We start from the raw sequence: 16,655 nt of genomic DNA, 5'->3' as shown, positions 1-16,655 counted from the left end.
TCCACTAGGCAACCTGTTGGGGAACTCTCAGCCTTGTGGGAACTTGGGGTGGTTTGTTCCCATTACTTTCCTTACGTGACTTGAAGTAAGCCTGGGTGAAGAAACAGCAGCTTTTGAGAGCTCTGAGTGTGGTCGACCTGTTTCGGCTCTTCAGGTGGTCTGTTTTCCTTCCTCGGGTTCACTGCCTTTGTTTTGCACACTGGAAGGGAACAGATGTCGCCGCCCAACTGCATGAGGGAGTCAAACGCCTGTTTCTGAAATGCCCAAAAGGTTGCCAAAACCTTGTGAGCAGATGAGGCCCTGTCGTGGAAATGTACTGTGTGAGAACAAGGGTTCAGTCAAGTGCTTTAATTTTCTCTGCCTTAGGCAAGAGAGCAACCTCCTTCATGTGGTGAAGCGCGCCGTCAAGTCATCGCTGACCTATGGCAACCCCTGCTCGTGTTTTCAAGGCAAAAAACTAAAAGAGGTGGTTTGCCATGGCTTCTGCATAGCAAACCTGGTCTTTCCTGGAAGTTTCCCATCCAATTACTAACCGAGACTGACCGTGCTTACAAGAGAGTATTTTACTGACCATATAGAAGACTCTTTGTGACAATAACATCTTGGAGGGTTTTTACCCCAGCAACCAAATTTTGGTGGTGGAGCAAAGAGTGAACTCTTTTAAATATACTAACAATATCAATAACTAGCAACAAAGCCCGTTGTGGGGAAAAATACAACGTGTTCTAGAAAGGGGAGGGCAAGCATGCAGGCATTCCCTCTTCCTCCATCACTGATCCCAGCTGGATGAAGGCAGGGGGTGCGGGCATTGCCACCTGCTCTGCGCCTGATCCCAGCTGGGTGATGAAGGGACAGACTTTGCCTCCTACTCTGCAACTGATTCCAGCTGGATGAAGTGTGTGTGTGTGGGGGGGCATCGCTGCCCGCTCCACTCCTGATTCCAGCAGGTTGAATGGGGGGCGGGCATTGCCTCTTGCTCTGCTCCTGATCCAGGACAGGTGAAGGGGGGTGGGCATTGCCTCATGCTCTGCTCCTGATCCCACCTGGGTGAAGGGGGCAAGCACTGTCACCTTCTCCTCACCTGATCCCATCGAGGTGAAGGGGGGCAGGCATTGCCACATTCTCCGCTCCTGATCCTAGCTGGGTGAAGGCAGAGGATGGGCACTGCCACCAGCTTTGCTCCTGATCCCAGCTGGGTGAGTGCGGGGGTCGGGCATTGCCACCTGCTCCACTTCTGATCCCAGCTGGGTGGGCAGGCGGGCATTGCTACCTGCTCCGCTTCTGATCCCAGCTGGGTGGGCAGGCAGGCATTGCTACCTGCTCCACTTCTGATCCCAGCTGGGTGGGCAGGCGGGCATTGCTACCTGCTCTGCTACGAATCCCAGCTGGGTAAAGGCAGAGGATGGGCATTGCCACCTGCTCCGCTCCTGAACCTAGCTGAGTGAAGGCGAAGTAATCAAACAGCAGGGCTCCTCCAGTAACCAGAACCAAACTACTCAGGTGACAAACCACAACTGGAAGAAGTACAGGAATCAATTTATAATATTAGCAATTTATTAAAGTGCAAAGTGACTAGTATTTGAAAATAAATATGCTATAAATAATTATGAATAAATATTTTTAATACTGTAATCAAGAAGAAGCCGTATGAAGAAAGTCTGTTAATTATCTGTACACATTGCTCTGTAAATAAAGTGCAAAAGTGTCCTTAGAATCAATTGGAAATCCACAGGTAAATCCTCTTTTGTATCTTTACAGGTGGAGTCCAGGTGGTAAGGAAGGGGAAGGGTCCTTCGAGTCCCCTTCCTTACCACCTGGACTCCACCTGTAAAGATAAAGAAGAGAATCAGTGATATATTGGCTGTATGGTGTACTTGCCTATGGAACTCCTACCTCATTGAACATGAAAGGTCTCTTGCGCTCGTCTTTGGATGAATGAAAACGTCCTGAGAATATACATATTTAAGGACTTACCTGTGGATTTCCAATTGATTCTAAGGACACTTTTAATATATTGCTAATATTATATAGTGATTTCTGTACACTTTAATATATTGCTAATATTATACATTGATTCCTGTACTTCTTCCAGTTGTGGTTTGTCCACTGAGAAGTTTGGGTGAAGGAGGAGGGCAGGCACTGCCATCTGCTCCGCTCCTGAACCCAGCTAGGTGAAGGCGGGGGATGGGCATTGCCACCTGCTCCGCTCCTGATCCCAGCTGGGTGAAGGCAGCGATGGGCATTGCCACCTGCTCCCCTCCTTATCCCAACTAGCTAGGGAAGGTGGGCGTTGCCACCTGCTCTGCTCCTGATCCCAGCTGGGTGAAGGTGGGAGGCAGACATTACCACCTGCTCCACTCCTGATTCCACCTGCGTGAAGGCGGGAGGTGGGCAAATGCCACCTACTCCGCTCCTGATCAAAGCTGTGTGAAGGTGGAGGGCAGACATTGGGCTTCCCACCATGGCACGGTCTGTGGAGTTCTGGCTGCCACATCTGGGCTTCCCTCCTCAGCATCGTCCTCTGGTGGTGCACCAGGGTAGGAAGTGAGTTGTCTTGAATACGCTTAACCTTTTTTATAGTAGGATATCTCTTGGCTCTTCAGTCCTAATTTCTTTGCTTTTTTTTGCTGTATATGCCATACTGCTGCACTGTTTCTCTAACTGTGTAAACCAGTTCTGTTGCATTGTTTAGTGTATATATTATTCTGTTTTAATAGCTATCATACTGTTAAGTGCATTCATATAATTTTATTGCATCGTTGATTGTATGTATACTACTCAGATTGCATGATTTTTAATAACATAATGTACCAAGTCTCAATGAGAAAGGCAGACTATAAATTAAATAAATAGAATAAACTCGGATGTATCTATAAATAAAAAAATAAAAATTACTTCATTTACGTATACCTCACCTTTCTCTCCAATGGGAAACCAAAGTGGCATACATCGTCCTTCTCACATCCATTCTATCCTCACAATAACCCTGCGAGGTAGATTAGGCTGAGAGGGTGTGACTGGCCCACGGTCACCTACCAAGCTTCCACAGAAAGAATGGGGATTCGAACTTGGGTCTCTCCGATGCCAATCTGCCGTTCTAACCACTATATTTCTACTTGGAAACAAGACCCATAGAGTTGAATAGAACTTAGAACCAAACAGGATTGCAGTCTCAGTATATGTCATTTGTTTTAAGGAGTTTGCAAAACAAAAAGTCTTGTTCAGGTGGGTTATGATTTTAAAAACCTAACACAGATTCTTCAATATTGGAATTAAAGCGAGTCTTATTTATGAAATCAATCCAGTTTCCATTTATAGGTGCAATACCCCTCCCCTTCCCTATTAAGATGAAATGTTTAAGTATTCACCCTTGTCCCAAATTCCAGGCACAGAGGAAAAAATATTTTCTGCTCTCACTTGCAGAACAGGCATAGAGAGTTATGAAGCAGCTCACTAAAGAGCTTTTTTCCTCCCCCATCTTTCCCAGGATCCTCAGACAGGGACGGGGGGGGGGGGCACATCTGTGTGATCCGGTTTCCTGTTTTGTTTTGGGTTTTTTTTTTTACAAAAGTGAAGTCTGCAGGTGAGAGAGACACTGTCCCCTCCCACAAGTTATCTCATTGCTTTCTGCTTTTTTCAGAGTTTCTGTCCCAGCCTCACTGATTCCTCGGCTCTGACTGTGAGACTATATGCTTCCAACAGCAGAACACAGTAAGGATATCCACGGGGGGGGGGGGTGAGGGGATCAGGGTAAGCTTCCCACTCACTCCAGTTTTGTTCAAAATAGACTTCCACCTGGCTTCACACATGAATGGGGTGCACATTGGTGCCCAGGTGGATGCTGTGCTTTTAAATGTCCAAAAGATATCAGGTCCTGAATCGGCGGTTCTCTCTTACAGAGATGGGATCTCTCAGGCTTCCCCATCAATGGTTTCCCTCCCTTCTCATCAGTGAGTGTCTTTGCCCTTTATTTTCATGCCTGCGGGGAGCCTTGTCCCCTCTGCCTCTACTCCCCACTCCCACGTCTGCAACGCAGGTTTGCCTATGATTAGGGTGCCCAGGCCAGAGTTTCTACCTGTATTTCCTCACTCTCTGCCGTCCTGACTGCTGGCAGAGTATTCAAGCAACGCCTTTTCCCCTCTACTGTAGATGGGCTCTCTGTCATGGGGGAAGGCGAAATGTGGCCTGAGGTGATATATTCTGCCTCTCTTCCATGCTGCATCCTACTATATAAAAGGCGACCTGTATTGGTGATGACTCACCTTTTATCCTGGAGCAGGCACGCTCTGAGGAGTCTGCGAGTGCGTCTGCACCAGGCCTCTGAGTGGCTGCCACCACGGGAAGGCCTGGCATGCCGATCTGGAGGAGGCTGCCGCCACCACAGGAAGACCAGCGTGCCAGCCTGGGCCAGAGGAGGCCGCTGCTGTAGGAAGGCCCAGCACAGGCAGCCCAGCCCTCCGGAGGCCGTTTTCGTGAGAAGGAGTGCTGCCGGGATGGCACAACCACTCCCGGAGTGCTCCTGTGCTTCACAGTGGGCCCATTTCGGCCCCAAACGGGCCTGATTTGGCCTTAAACAGGCCAAAATTGGCCTCCTATGTAGCACAGGAATGCTGCCAGGCCGATGCAACAGAGTCCTCCTGTGCTCTACAGTGGGCCAATTTTGGCCCTAAATGGCCAAACAGCAGACTTCTCCAGAGGGCTGCGGGACCCTCTCAAGCCCATGTAGCGGGTCAACATGTCCCTCACAAGGCCCCGCTGGAGCCGGTGTATTGTTAAGCACAACGGGCTTGGTTGCTAGTGGGTCCATATAAAGTAGGTGCTGCCTTACGCTGAATCAGACGGTTGGCCCATCAAGGTCAACACTGTCTACTCCAGGAATCCCCAACCATTTTCAGACCCCGGTCCCTTTTGGAGTTCTGGTACAGGGCAGTGGGTCCAACCACAAAATTGCTGACACAGGAGCCAGAGACAACCACAAAATGTCAGGGAGAGAGGTTATATGTAATTGTAATTGTACCTCTTCAGCATTTCAGGCAGAAACTCTGTTTAACAGATGTCTTTTAAAATGAACCTATTGTTCAAAAATATTTGGTTGCATCTACACAGCTTACCTTCAGTCATGTGCTGTGGTGGCAGCTGCTGCCAAAGCAACGTTTTAAAGATGTGCACAGCCAATCAGAAGCCCTGTGGGGGAAAACCAGATCTGGCCCCACCCACTTTCTCAAAAACCCTTGGCAGATGCCAGGAAAGGAGTTGGTGGGCACCGTGGCACTCACAGGCACCACACTAGGGACCCTGGTCTACTCTGAAGGCAGAGGCTCTCCAATGCCTCAGGCAGAGGTCTTTCACATCACCTGATCTTTTAAATGGAGAGGCCGGGGATTGAACCTGGGACCTTTCACATGCCAAGCAGATGCTCTTCCACTGAGCCTTTGTTTCTGCTTAGAACAGCCCCAAAGAACAGAACAGAATCCGAGAGCCCTCTGATGGTGCAGTTACTGGCAAAAAGTGAAAATGCTAAGCAAAAAAAAGGTCAACTGGGTCTACCCTATTTGGTGAGAAGACTGGCTAAGTGTTCTGGTTGGAGATACCCTGTCAGGCATGTATCCGCAGAGCTTCTCTCCACTAATGTGACCCCAGCTGCCTCTCAGGAAAATTAAACTAGACAGTGAGGCACTAGAATTACTGCAAGATTAGGAGGTTTCTGACTACTCCCAAATAACACAAATAATTCTGTTTGTTTGGTGTATTTACAATATTTGCCTATTGGGGTTTTATGGGTCAAAGCTTGATTAGTAACTTTCCAATTGCACATCACTACAGCTTTTGTTCACATTCATCCCTTAGAACTCCCGCTGCTTCCAATTCCCTTCTCTCCCCCCCTTTCCTCCCCCTCTGTCAATTTTTAGCTTTACAGGGCAGAACTGTGTCTTGGTGAATGTGGGGGTGGGGGTGGGGCTTATGTTAGATTGTAACAGAATGGAGTTATTAAATCATAAATAATTCTTCTATTCAACATTCTGTTCTCAGAGCCAAGATGAGATATACACAGATTGGCTCCTCAAAGGCTAACAAGCTGTGGCCTAACCTTTTTCCATACAGATGCATGATATAACCCCTCAGTGCTCACAATTTGGATCCGCCTGGAAGATGGCCTCCTACCTTGACACCGGCCACCTGGATTCATGGCACAGTAACATCTAGACTACTGTAATGCACTCTAGATAGATCTTCCCTCAAAGTTGACTCAGAGACCCAGTTGGTGCAGAATGGCACAGCTCAGGAGCATGCACATCACTCCTCTTTTGTAGTCACTCCGCTGGTTTCCCATCAGTCACCAGGCTCAATTCAAGGCTATGGCTATCGCATCCAAAGCCTTTTATGGCCTCAGCTTCTCATATCTGTGCGACTGCCTCTCCCCGTGTGTTCCACCAGGGCAGCTTCGCTCCTCTGAACAGGGCCTTCTGCAGATATCGCCCTGCAGTTGGGCAAAATCAACAGCTGCCCACACACATGCTTTTTCTGTGGGAGCCTCACTTTATCAATGGCCTGCCTGAGGGGGTCAGGAAAGCCCCCACTCTCCTGGTTTCCACAAACTATGCAAGACTGAATTGTTCAGGAGGGCTTTCTACTCAGGTTATAGGGCTGTGTCGTAAGAAATAGCTCAGAGAGACACCTGAGTAGGGGCAGGGACTATACACTGCTCTGCTGAGTGCTGTCCGCTGATGTTGACATGCGACTACTAGGGAGTTTCTGCATTGCTAAACATGCCATGTAAATTAGTTATACTTAGTTTCAGAAAGTTTTCATCTCTATGCTTGGCTTTAGGCTTGTTTTTAAATTTTTCTGCTTCTGTACCCTATCATATCTCTTTCATTGAATGTCCAAACTGCTGTTCATTATTGTACATTGCTCAGTGATTGTCCAGCTGTTGATTATATTGTATTTTCACTTGCACTGCGTAATCTGCCTTGGATCTCAGTGAGAAAGGTGGATTATAAAAAAATGTTAACAATAATAATAAATAATAATGTACATCAGTCATAAATCAAAAAGACACTTTGAGTTTCACAGCCCTTTGGGACCTACTGTTTACATACTTTTGCTTCTGTATGTATGTACATATAATGCTTCATGTGGAACATTTTCATTACCAACCAATAACTGCTTCATCCATCGGACAGTCTGAGCTCCAGTCTATGAATGCTTATTTCACAATGAATCTGCCGCATTGCATGTACTTAACTACACAGCACACAGGATACAACATACATTTTAAGTTTCCCCAAGGGATCAAACAGCAGCTCCCCAGAGCCATTTCAGGTCAGAATCATGGCAGAGCGGGAAGGCTGCTCTTTCCACAAGCCATCAGGCCCCGCAGGCATGGGAATCCCAGGCCGTGTCCACTGCCCCAACCCAAGGATGTATCCAAGGAAAAGTGCGTCATGGCTGTTTTCTATCTGGGAAATGCCACAAAACTAGACACAGTAACCCTGCCCTTTGCCTAAGGTCACCAGAGAAATGAGGAATAGCCTGTTTCTCTGAGGGCTTGTCGACGGATGAGAACTAGCTGGGAAACCTGAGTTCTCACTGAATTGAACATTTCACCACGGATGCAACCGGCAGCCAAACAGTGATAACTACTGGCGTACTCGTTGCGCTAGCACTTGCTTTCTTCATCGCCCCCCCCCCGCCTCCGTGTTTGTATTTCAAAACGGGTTGTGAGGCCAGTCAGACAAGTGCTACATCTCTTTATGCCATGGAATTGGGGGGGGGGGGAAATGGAATTGACATTCTAGCTTTGGACAGTTTCAGGTAGGCAGCCTTGTTGCTCCGCAGTAGAATAGCAGGATTTCAGTCCAGTGGCTCCTTAGAGACCAACCATATTTTCAGGACATAAACTTTTGAGAGTCAAAGCTCCCTTCTTTCGATACAGGCATAATGCATTTTGTTTGCCTCTTTTCTCCTTGGTGCCATTCCTTTTGTAAATTTCTTTCCCTCTCTACACTTTAATGACACTGATAATTAATGATAATATCGCAATCATTCCTGGCTATGCAGTTAATAAAAAAAGAATTGCCCCATGCAGAGCTCTCCTAACGAATGTTAACAGTGTGGTTAGGATGAGGCTTTGAGAGACAACAATTTAATTACTGGGGAAATGTGGTCAAAGACAAGCATGGCGTATTCTCTGCTCTGCGGCACGTTTCTTTTCTGGGGTTAACTCTGGAAAAACAAGTGCCTCGTCCCTTGGGAGTGATTCCGCTTGAATGGGGAAAGGCCAGCTCTGGATAGTGGCTACTCTTTATCTGTTTGTAAGCATACCTTTCCATCTCAACCCCATAATCTCCAGAGGAGTCTTGCAGCTTCTAAAGATGCTGGGGGGGGGAGCGTGTTAATGTAAAGCGAAGGATTAACATACATCCCAATAAATGTATGTCTCTCTCCAGCATTTGACTTGCTGGTATAATTGCAATACTAAGTCTCCTTATCTCAGTGCGCCGGAGGGGGGGGGGAGACCCGGCACTTACCTTTCCCCCCTTCTTATGCGCACATGGAGCACAGGAGCGCTTCCAGCATGGTGTGATGATGTCCCTCGCAGGAGTGGCATCATTGTGCCCCCAAGGAGCGTACACAGGAGGCCTATTCCCCCAGCCAGACAGGTGAGTGGGGGAGGACGGAGTGTGGGAGCAGGGGATATTTACTGATTCACTGATTGGGCTCCATAGGGAGAAGCCAGGCTTCTACTGTGGGCGAAGAATGCAAATCTTTCAGCTAAATCTATCCATCCACCCACCCACCTAGTGTGCTTTTATCCCGCTCTGAGAAGTCCAAGGCAGCATACATTGTTCTCCCCCACCATCACAACAGCCCTGCAAGGAAGGCTGGGCTGAGAGAGGGTGAACTGGCACCAGATAACCCTGTGAGCTTCATGGCATTGTGGGGATTGGAGCCCAGGTTTTCCACATTCAAGTTTTGGCGGGAAATGTAGGCATCCTGGTCTTGCAGCTTGGCTCTCTGACTGCTGTCCAATGGACTTTTCAACTGTCACTTGTCCAACATTCCGCCAAGCTGCCTACATTTCCCGCCAAAACTTGAGGGAAGCTGGCAAGTGTCCAATCTGTGCCTTTTGTCACTTGTGGTTCTGCTCACCACACTGGCTTCCACCTACACTAAAGGTCTCCCATCACCAAATCTCACTGCAATTTCCAGTATTACAAAGGTCACAGAGGTGTCCACTGGATAGTACCTGTGACATGACGACAGGCGATATAATCCGAAGTCCCATCATGTCGCAAACAAACATTTTGTCTTTTCATTTTGAATTTTCTGTGAACTGAGCATTCTGCCATCTTTACAGCACCAGCCAAGGAGCGCTTACTTAGCAATATATTATTTTAAAAACGGGTATGAGATAGCTTGCCGTTAGTTGCTTGTTTCCATATATTTTGTTGCTCTATTTAGCAGAAAAGACAAGCAAACAGCAATTCTTCCCAGACAAGAAGTCCTTGCAGAATGGGTGGAAAGTAAGGTGCGGGTCAGTACAGCATACTGGTAAGAAGGTGGCTACGGTGGTCTCTTCCATCTTCTTCTTCAAGACCCCCATGGGAGTCAGTACCAGTAAAAAAATTCTGCTTCCTGCCTTGCAGTAGCACAATCCCTTCCTACTCCCTCAATAACATGGAGACCAAGCACATTATTATTATTATTTGAGGAGTATCCAGTGGTGGTCAAATGACACATAAAACTTGCCCTGTGTGACCTAGGGCAAGCCATTCGCTTTTCATTCTCAGCCCCACCATATTCAATGTAAGGATAACAATATTGGCTAACTTACAAAGCTGATTTAGGGCAACCAAGATATTTAAGCCCAGAATTTTCACAGCTTAGCAGTGCTGCTCCTACTCTGATCAAAAAAGTGATAGTAGGGGCAGCCAGGCAAATAAATGCAGACTGGACCAAATCTCTAACATAATTTGCAAAGGGAGGGTTTGATTCCCCACTCCTCCGCTCGAAGCCAGCTGGGTGACCTTGGGTCAGTCACGGCTCTCTCAGGGCTCTCTGCCCCACCCACCTCACAGGGCGATTGTCGTGAAGATAATAAGAGCACACTTTGTAAACCGCTCTGAGTGGGCGTTAAGTTGTCCTGAAGGGTGGTATATAAATTGAATGTTGTTGTTATTATTTTTCAAAAACAAGTCCATTAAACTCTACTTCAGGTAAGTTTGTTGTAAGAACCAGCTGGTATGCAGCACATTTGTTTTGTCAATGACAATCCCGGGAACCTGCGCTTCAGTGGCCTCTTGCCTGGAGGCCGTGTCACTTATTTGTGGTACTAATCCAATGCACATGAACTTTTCCTGGTTCAAAAATTAACCTCATTCTTACTTAATGGCTCATCCATTTCTGATCAGCTTGACTTTTAAATCTAAATTGGAGAATGCTTTCTCCCAATTTTTAGAGGATTAAGTGAAATAAGGCTTCAAACTAAGTGCAGTCAAGCCCTTCTGGAAAGCCGACCAAGTTAGCACCTCAGAAGCACACCCAGGCCTCTTCCCCAGGGAAAAGTAAATCTCATACCCACCCCATCTAGGGAATCTCTGATCATGGGCACAGAAAAAGCACACATCTTTCTTAATTTAGCATCCTTAAATCTTAGGCTATGATTAGACAAGATAGTTTTAGGCAGGGCTTTTTTTCAGGGGGAACGCGGTGGAACGGAGTTCTGGAACCTCTTGAAAATGGTCACATGGCTGGTGGCCCCGCCCCCTGATCTCCAGACAGAGGGGAGTTGAGATTGCCCTACGCGCCGCGGGAGCGGCGCGGAGGGCAATCTCAGTTCCCCTCTGTCTGGAGATCAGGGGGCGGGGCCACCAGCCATGTGACCATTTTCTCCGAGGGCAGCCCACTGAGTTCCGCCACCTCTTTTCCCAGAAAAAAGCCCGGGTTTTAGGTGGGTAGCCGTGTTGGTACAACAGCAGGATTTGAGTCTAGTGTGACACGTTAGAGACCAACAAGATTTTCAGATTCTGAAGAAGGGAGCTCTGACTCTCAACGCTCATGCCCTGAAAATCTTGTTGGTCTCTATGGTGCCACTGGACTCAGATCCTGCAATTAGAAGAGATATGAAAGATCCTTGATTGCATCTTTTTATGTATTTTTAAGACTAAAAAGGAACCCTGGGACAGTGTGTGTCTGTGTAAATGTGCATAATTACACTATCCCTCCCACTCTCCTGTGTCACTTTCCCAGCTGAAACCATGCCCCACTCGCAGTTGGTATAATGTTAGGCACCTGACTTTTTTCCCTATTGGTGCTAATAGCTGCTTGGGAGAGCCAATTTCTATCAGGAAAAGGATAAACTATGGCCCTGATTCACACTGGAGCCTCAGTAGCTGTCTTTTAACATTAAAAATACATCTGGAGATGTGATCAGAGATCTTTCACATCTTGTCTAGGCATAGTTGTAAGGTCCTTCCTGGCAACTAGCAGAGGGTGGAATCTTACTGGTGCTTTGCGGGGGGGGGGGGGTTGTTGGTAACATCATACTGTTGCCAGCAATGTTCTGACATCACTCCCATGTGCCTAGAAGTGACATCAGTGCATCACTGGGGACACTCTGGTATTTAGACAAGACTCTATGGTTTAAACATAGAGTATTCTAAGCATAGGTTTACAAAAGCTGAAGCTGGAGATGTCTCGGAGTTGTATAAGGGACTTCTTTTCATCAGGCACTGTCAGGTTGGACATGCAGTATCTATGCCAACGTCTGAAGAGCTCATAGAGGAAATATGTCTTGTTCCCCATTCACCCATTTAATTAACTCCATCAGCGCAGTAAACGAGTGTGCCAGTTATAAAAAATGTTGTAATGAATGGGGTTAATGCTTAAAAGGGCCCTTAACTGCGCACCTGCCTGGCAACAATGTGAATATAAATCAAGGGGAGAAAAAAAAGAGTGACCAAATGCACCAAATAATTTAATTAAACTTTGAAACATGAGTCTAGCTTTTACATGGATTATGCATGGTGGTTATAAAATGTAGATTATTAGTTTTTAATTCCAAAGGGAATGAAATAGTGCCCATTTCCCTGTGTTTCCTATTTCAGGAGGCAACGCTGGAATTAGAAATAAAATTGCTGATTTCAACGGTAAAAATGGCTTCATTTTACTATATTATTAAAAAGTTTTTAGAATATCTGAAAGTTCTGTACACCATTCTTTCTGGATATAACCAATCTACCTACTTTGTGAATTTTCAGATTTTTATGATCTTTATAATACTTACAGAAGAAACTTGGTTCATGTAATCTGATATTCCAAAGATTATTAACAGGAGTCTCCTGGCTTCATAAAGACTAGCTTAAAAAAATTCGACATAAGTTTTTGTAGATTTCAATCAATCTATATTGCTACAGTCCATAAAAACTTAGCCTACAATAAAAAAAAACCTCCCAGCCTTTCAAATGCTACAAGACTCTTTAAAAAACTGCCGCAACGGACGAACACAGCTACTGCCCTGGAATCGTTTCCCCGGGGTTGTGGCACCACTAACGTATCTGAGGGTTGCCAAAAACAACGGTACCCCAATGTAAACTAAGCAAGAAGAGAAAGTATGGTTTACTGGCACTTCCACAATCATTCGAATGTTATTATTATTATTACCACAGAAAAACTGGGTCGTCCTCCAGAGATCAGATGCCAGGTCCAAAAAACGATTAACACAGAGTGGGTGTCAGTTCAATGAAGTGATGGGTGGCTGGCCACATCTGCTCTATGAAGCCAGAGGGAACTGGGCAGACCAGTGGCTGGAAGTCCCTGTTAAAAACTTGCATCTGCCGTAGCTGCTATAGGCCACTCTTTGTGATCGCTGCTCTCTTACCCACCCCACTCAAATTCTACACATGCAATCCTGGCCTAAATTTCCAGGAAGTTGGCAAGTATTATGGATTTGAATGATCTATAGGTCCTAAGTGTGGTTCCTAAAATCAACAGCCACAGTGTCCACCTTGCACTCTGCCCCACCCCCCTATTCATGGCTTGCACACTCACTGAGCCCGCTCCAGAAATAAGTGAACACTGCACTAAGCGAAGATTATGTCCCACAGCACCAGCCCTGCGAGTTCCAAGGTGAAGCTGATTTGCGTGGCACAGATCCTAAGGTTCTTTTTCCTGGGTATTTAAAAAGCAGAGCGGAAGAAACAGACGAGGAGGAGGTTGGCTGTTGTGGGTTTTCCGGGCTGTATCGCCGTGGTCTTGGCATTGTAGTTCCTGACGTTTCGCCAGCAGCTGTGGCTGGCCTCTTCAGAGGTGTAGCACCGAAAGACAGGGATCTCTCAGTGTCAAGGAGGAGGTTTTTTGGAATCTAATCTCAGCTGCTCCAATTTGAATTGATTCTTATTGAAAGGAAGTCATGCACCACCTTTGGCAAAGTGCTTTAAAAGAGACTGCTAAGGTCAGTATTTATTTATTTTTATTTTACTTCATTTATACCTCGCCTTTCTACATTGTTCTTCTCTCCTCCATTTTTTCCTCAAAACAACCCTGTGAGGTAGATTCAGCGGAGAGTGTGTGACTGGCCCAAATTCACGAAGCAAGCTTCTGTGCCCGAGCAGGGAATTGAACCCGAGTTGCCCAGATCCCAGTCCCTCTCTCTAGCTACTATGCCACACTGGCTGTCTATGAATGGAGAATGAGGATTCATTCTGAACCAAACACATTTTACAGAGGAATTGAGGTTTTTTTGTTACATGCTGGAATGATAAATATCACTACAATATACTGCTTGGTGTATGTTTTTCAATGTTATAAGTAATGGAGTATATCAGTACAATATAATTTTATGCTTTTGATTCAATGTTATCTTATATCATAATCTAAAAGTAGTAAGAAGAATACAAGATTTCAAAATAATGAATATGAATTGCAGAAAAGCAACCCACATCTTAGTGCCATAAATCTGACCCTTTGGTTGTTAGCAGCTCTGGATGGTTGAGAGCAACTTTATGAATTAAAAGCTCTCCCTTTTCATATTGTTAATAACATAACAAACAGAAAATTCTATTATAAATGGTATGTAATATGCCAATAGGTGGTTTAAATTACGTGGTTCCAAATCTCAACACCTACGCCAGCGGAAAAGGTGCTTAAAACTTATATTAATTACCAGAAATGAAACATGAATGAGCATTTATTATTATTATTATTATTATTATTATTATTATTATTATTATTATTATTTAAATTTATAGCCCGCCCTCCCCAAAGTGCACTCAGGGCGTGTTACAGCAATACATAAGAATACAAAAGATAAAAATGCTAAAATCACATGTCTACAGAGCTAACATCCCGTTATCAGGCACAACAAACACAAAGTCCAGTATCCCAGACGGGGCCCCCTTCGCCCTTCCCTGTGCACCATATACAAGAAGAAGGGTGAAGGTGTGGGTTGGCATTCTATAACTACTCATGCGTAGGGGACAGATGACTATATCCCTCCCCCCCCGCTAGTAGGAGACTCCAATGATATGATCCAAACTGTATACATACAGGCATCTGGAAAAACCAATTTTTATATGTTAAATGGAATGGGAACATACCATCTCTTAATTCTCATGGATTTGAGTCCAGCGGCACCTCAGACACCCACAATCTTGTTGGTCTCCAAGGTGCCACTGGACTCAAACCCTGCTGTTCTATTGCAGACCAACATGGCTACCCACCAAAAACTTACTCTCATGGATGCCCCTTGAGTGCCTTGGAAAGGGTGAGATATAAATGTAATTGCTTTTAAAACTAACACAATATGGTTTTTCATAAGGCCACTACTGGGCAAAGCCAACTTTGGTATACAGACCTGGGTATTTTAAATTCCATTTTAACAGTCAGACATCAGCACACCATTAACAATGAGTCTAACACAGCAGAACGCGAAAAGGTTGTACAAGGGATACAGCCACATTGTCACTCAACGGTTTTATCAATGCAGTCTCAATGAACATTGCTCTATCTATTGCATTTCTCTCCTGTCCTTCTTTTAAAGAGCCACGGACAGCGTGCATTTTTCTAGCCTTTGGGGTACGCGAGGACAGCATAAGGTCACCTAATGAGCTTCTATGGCATCTCAGTCCCACATTCTAGCCCCTACATCACCCTAGCTAGCTAGCAAGGTGTCTTTTTTTGCCCAGGGCAGATCAATTTGCTATGAACAATTAGGAGAAGGTGGTAGAACACTTTGGAGGGCTTCTGGAGTTGCAAGTTGCGCTCCAAGGGAATGGCAACAGCCACAGAAAATGGAATCAAAGAAACGGGGGGGGGAGGAATGAGCAACAACAGGGGGGACAGGCCGGCCATGGAAAGTGCAGGACTGGTCGACTGGCCCTTTTCTTTTGTAGAATTCTGAGCTACTGCAAAGGATGGATTCAAGTTAGGGTGAGCTGTCATCTGCTGATCTGCTGTCCCCAAGCACAAAGCATGCCAAATATATCCAGGGAAGTGTGAGAACGTGAGGGGCCTCACTGGATCCCATCAAAGTCCATCTAAGCCAGCAAGAGCGTCCGACAGCTGCTGGCCAGAATTATGATTATATCTTCTAAGTACTGGTACCCCACTTTTCAGATCTTAGGATTTCCAAGACAGCTGAACAATTAAAAAATGCCTCCATGGAGCTTAGAAGCAGAGCATGGTGGAGAACACTTGTCTTTCTCCTCCTCCTCCTCAGAAGAAGAGGCATCCCGCTTTTGAACAAGGTTCCACGTAGCCATGATGACTAACTACAGAAGGAAGAGCCCTTCCACTTCACCCAGAATCCCGCATTCAACAGCAACCAGTCACTCTCCATAAACAGGCCATTAAGCACCCCTGTCATTTCAGAATCGGATGGGTTCACGGTATATGGCCCCTGAACATGGAGGCTCCACTGATCTAGGGCAGCAAGCCAGCACCAGAGCACGCTGAAGCCCGGCTGACACCAAGCAGCCCCCCCTCTCCGCGGGCCCCCCGCTCCACGGCTCTGCCCCACTGGGAAAAGGCGCCCCCCGCGGAGAGGCGATTCCTTCGGCGAGTTCTGGCTTAGGCTGCCGTCCCGCCCCCCCCCCCCCCGGGCTTCCCCCCGCAGCCCTGCCCGCAGCCCCCGCGCGGCCTCACCTGGCCCGGCTTGCTGCTGCTGTAGCTGAAGGCGTAGAGGCGCTCGGCGTGCCTGCTGACCGTGCCCAGGTAGCGCCGCCCGAAGTCGGCCGTCTGCGCGGCGCTGGGGCTGCCCGGGCTCGCCGTCGGGGGCTCCGGCGGCGGCGCCTCGCGAGCCCCGGCCGCGGCCAGGAGCAGCCACGCCAGCCGGGCCCAGCCGCTCATGGTCCGCGAGCAGCAGCAGCAGCAGCAGCAGCAGCCGGGTGGAGCGGAGGCTGCGCCGCGCCGCGCCCGGCCCTGGAGGGCGCCGCCTTCAAGCCGGCCGGCGCCCGGGGCTGGCCGCGCGGGGCATTCCCAGGACGGCCGCGCCGGAGCTCAGCGGGGCGGGAAAGGCGCGATCCGAGGGGCGGCGGCGCCCGGAGACTTCGCGCCGAGCAGGACGCCCGCTGCGCCGCAGCCCCGCCGGCCGCCTGGGAGCGCGTGCGGCTGGCTGCGAGCCTCCTGCACCGCCGGGCGCCCTGCAGCGAGAG

At 47.4% G+C, this 16,655-nt stretch overlaps 1 protein-coding gene across 1 annotated transcript in view; it reads right to left on the bottom strand.

Moving 5' to 3' along the window:
* Positions 1-16,339, bottom strand: part of SIDT1 (SID1 transmembrane family member 1) — a 98,341-nt gene extending 82,002 nt beyond the window's left edge. The window contains exon 1 of the mRNA XM_055002533.1: positions 16,147-16,339. The gene's annotated coding sequence lies outside the window, so the exon portion shown is untranslated. The remainder of the gene's footprint in view (positions 1-16,146) is intronic.
* Positions 16,340-16,655: the final 316 nt, after the last annotated feature.

Source organism: Eublepharis macularius, chromosome 18 (assembly GCF_028583425.1).
Source record: "Eublepharis macularius isolate TG4126 chromosome 18, MPM_Emac_v1.0, whole genome shotgun sequence".
Classification (NCBI taxonomy): Eukaryota; Metazoa; Chordata; class Lepidosauria; order Squamata; family Eublepharidae; genus Eublepharis; species Eublepharis macularius.
Note: the sequence above shows the minus strand (reverse complement) of the source record. Positions and strands in the feature narration are given on the sequence as shown.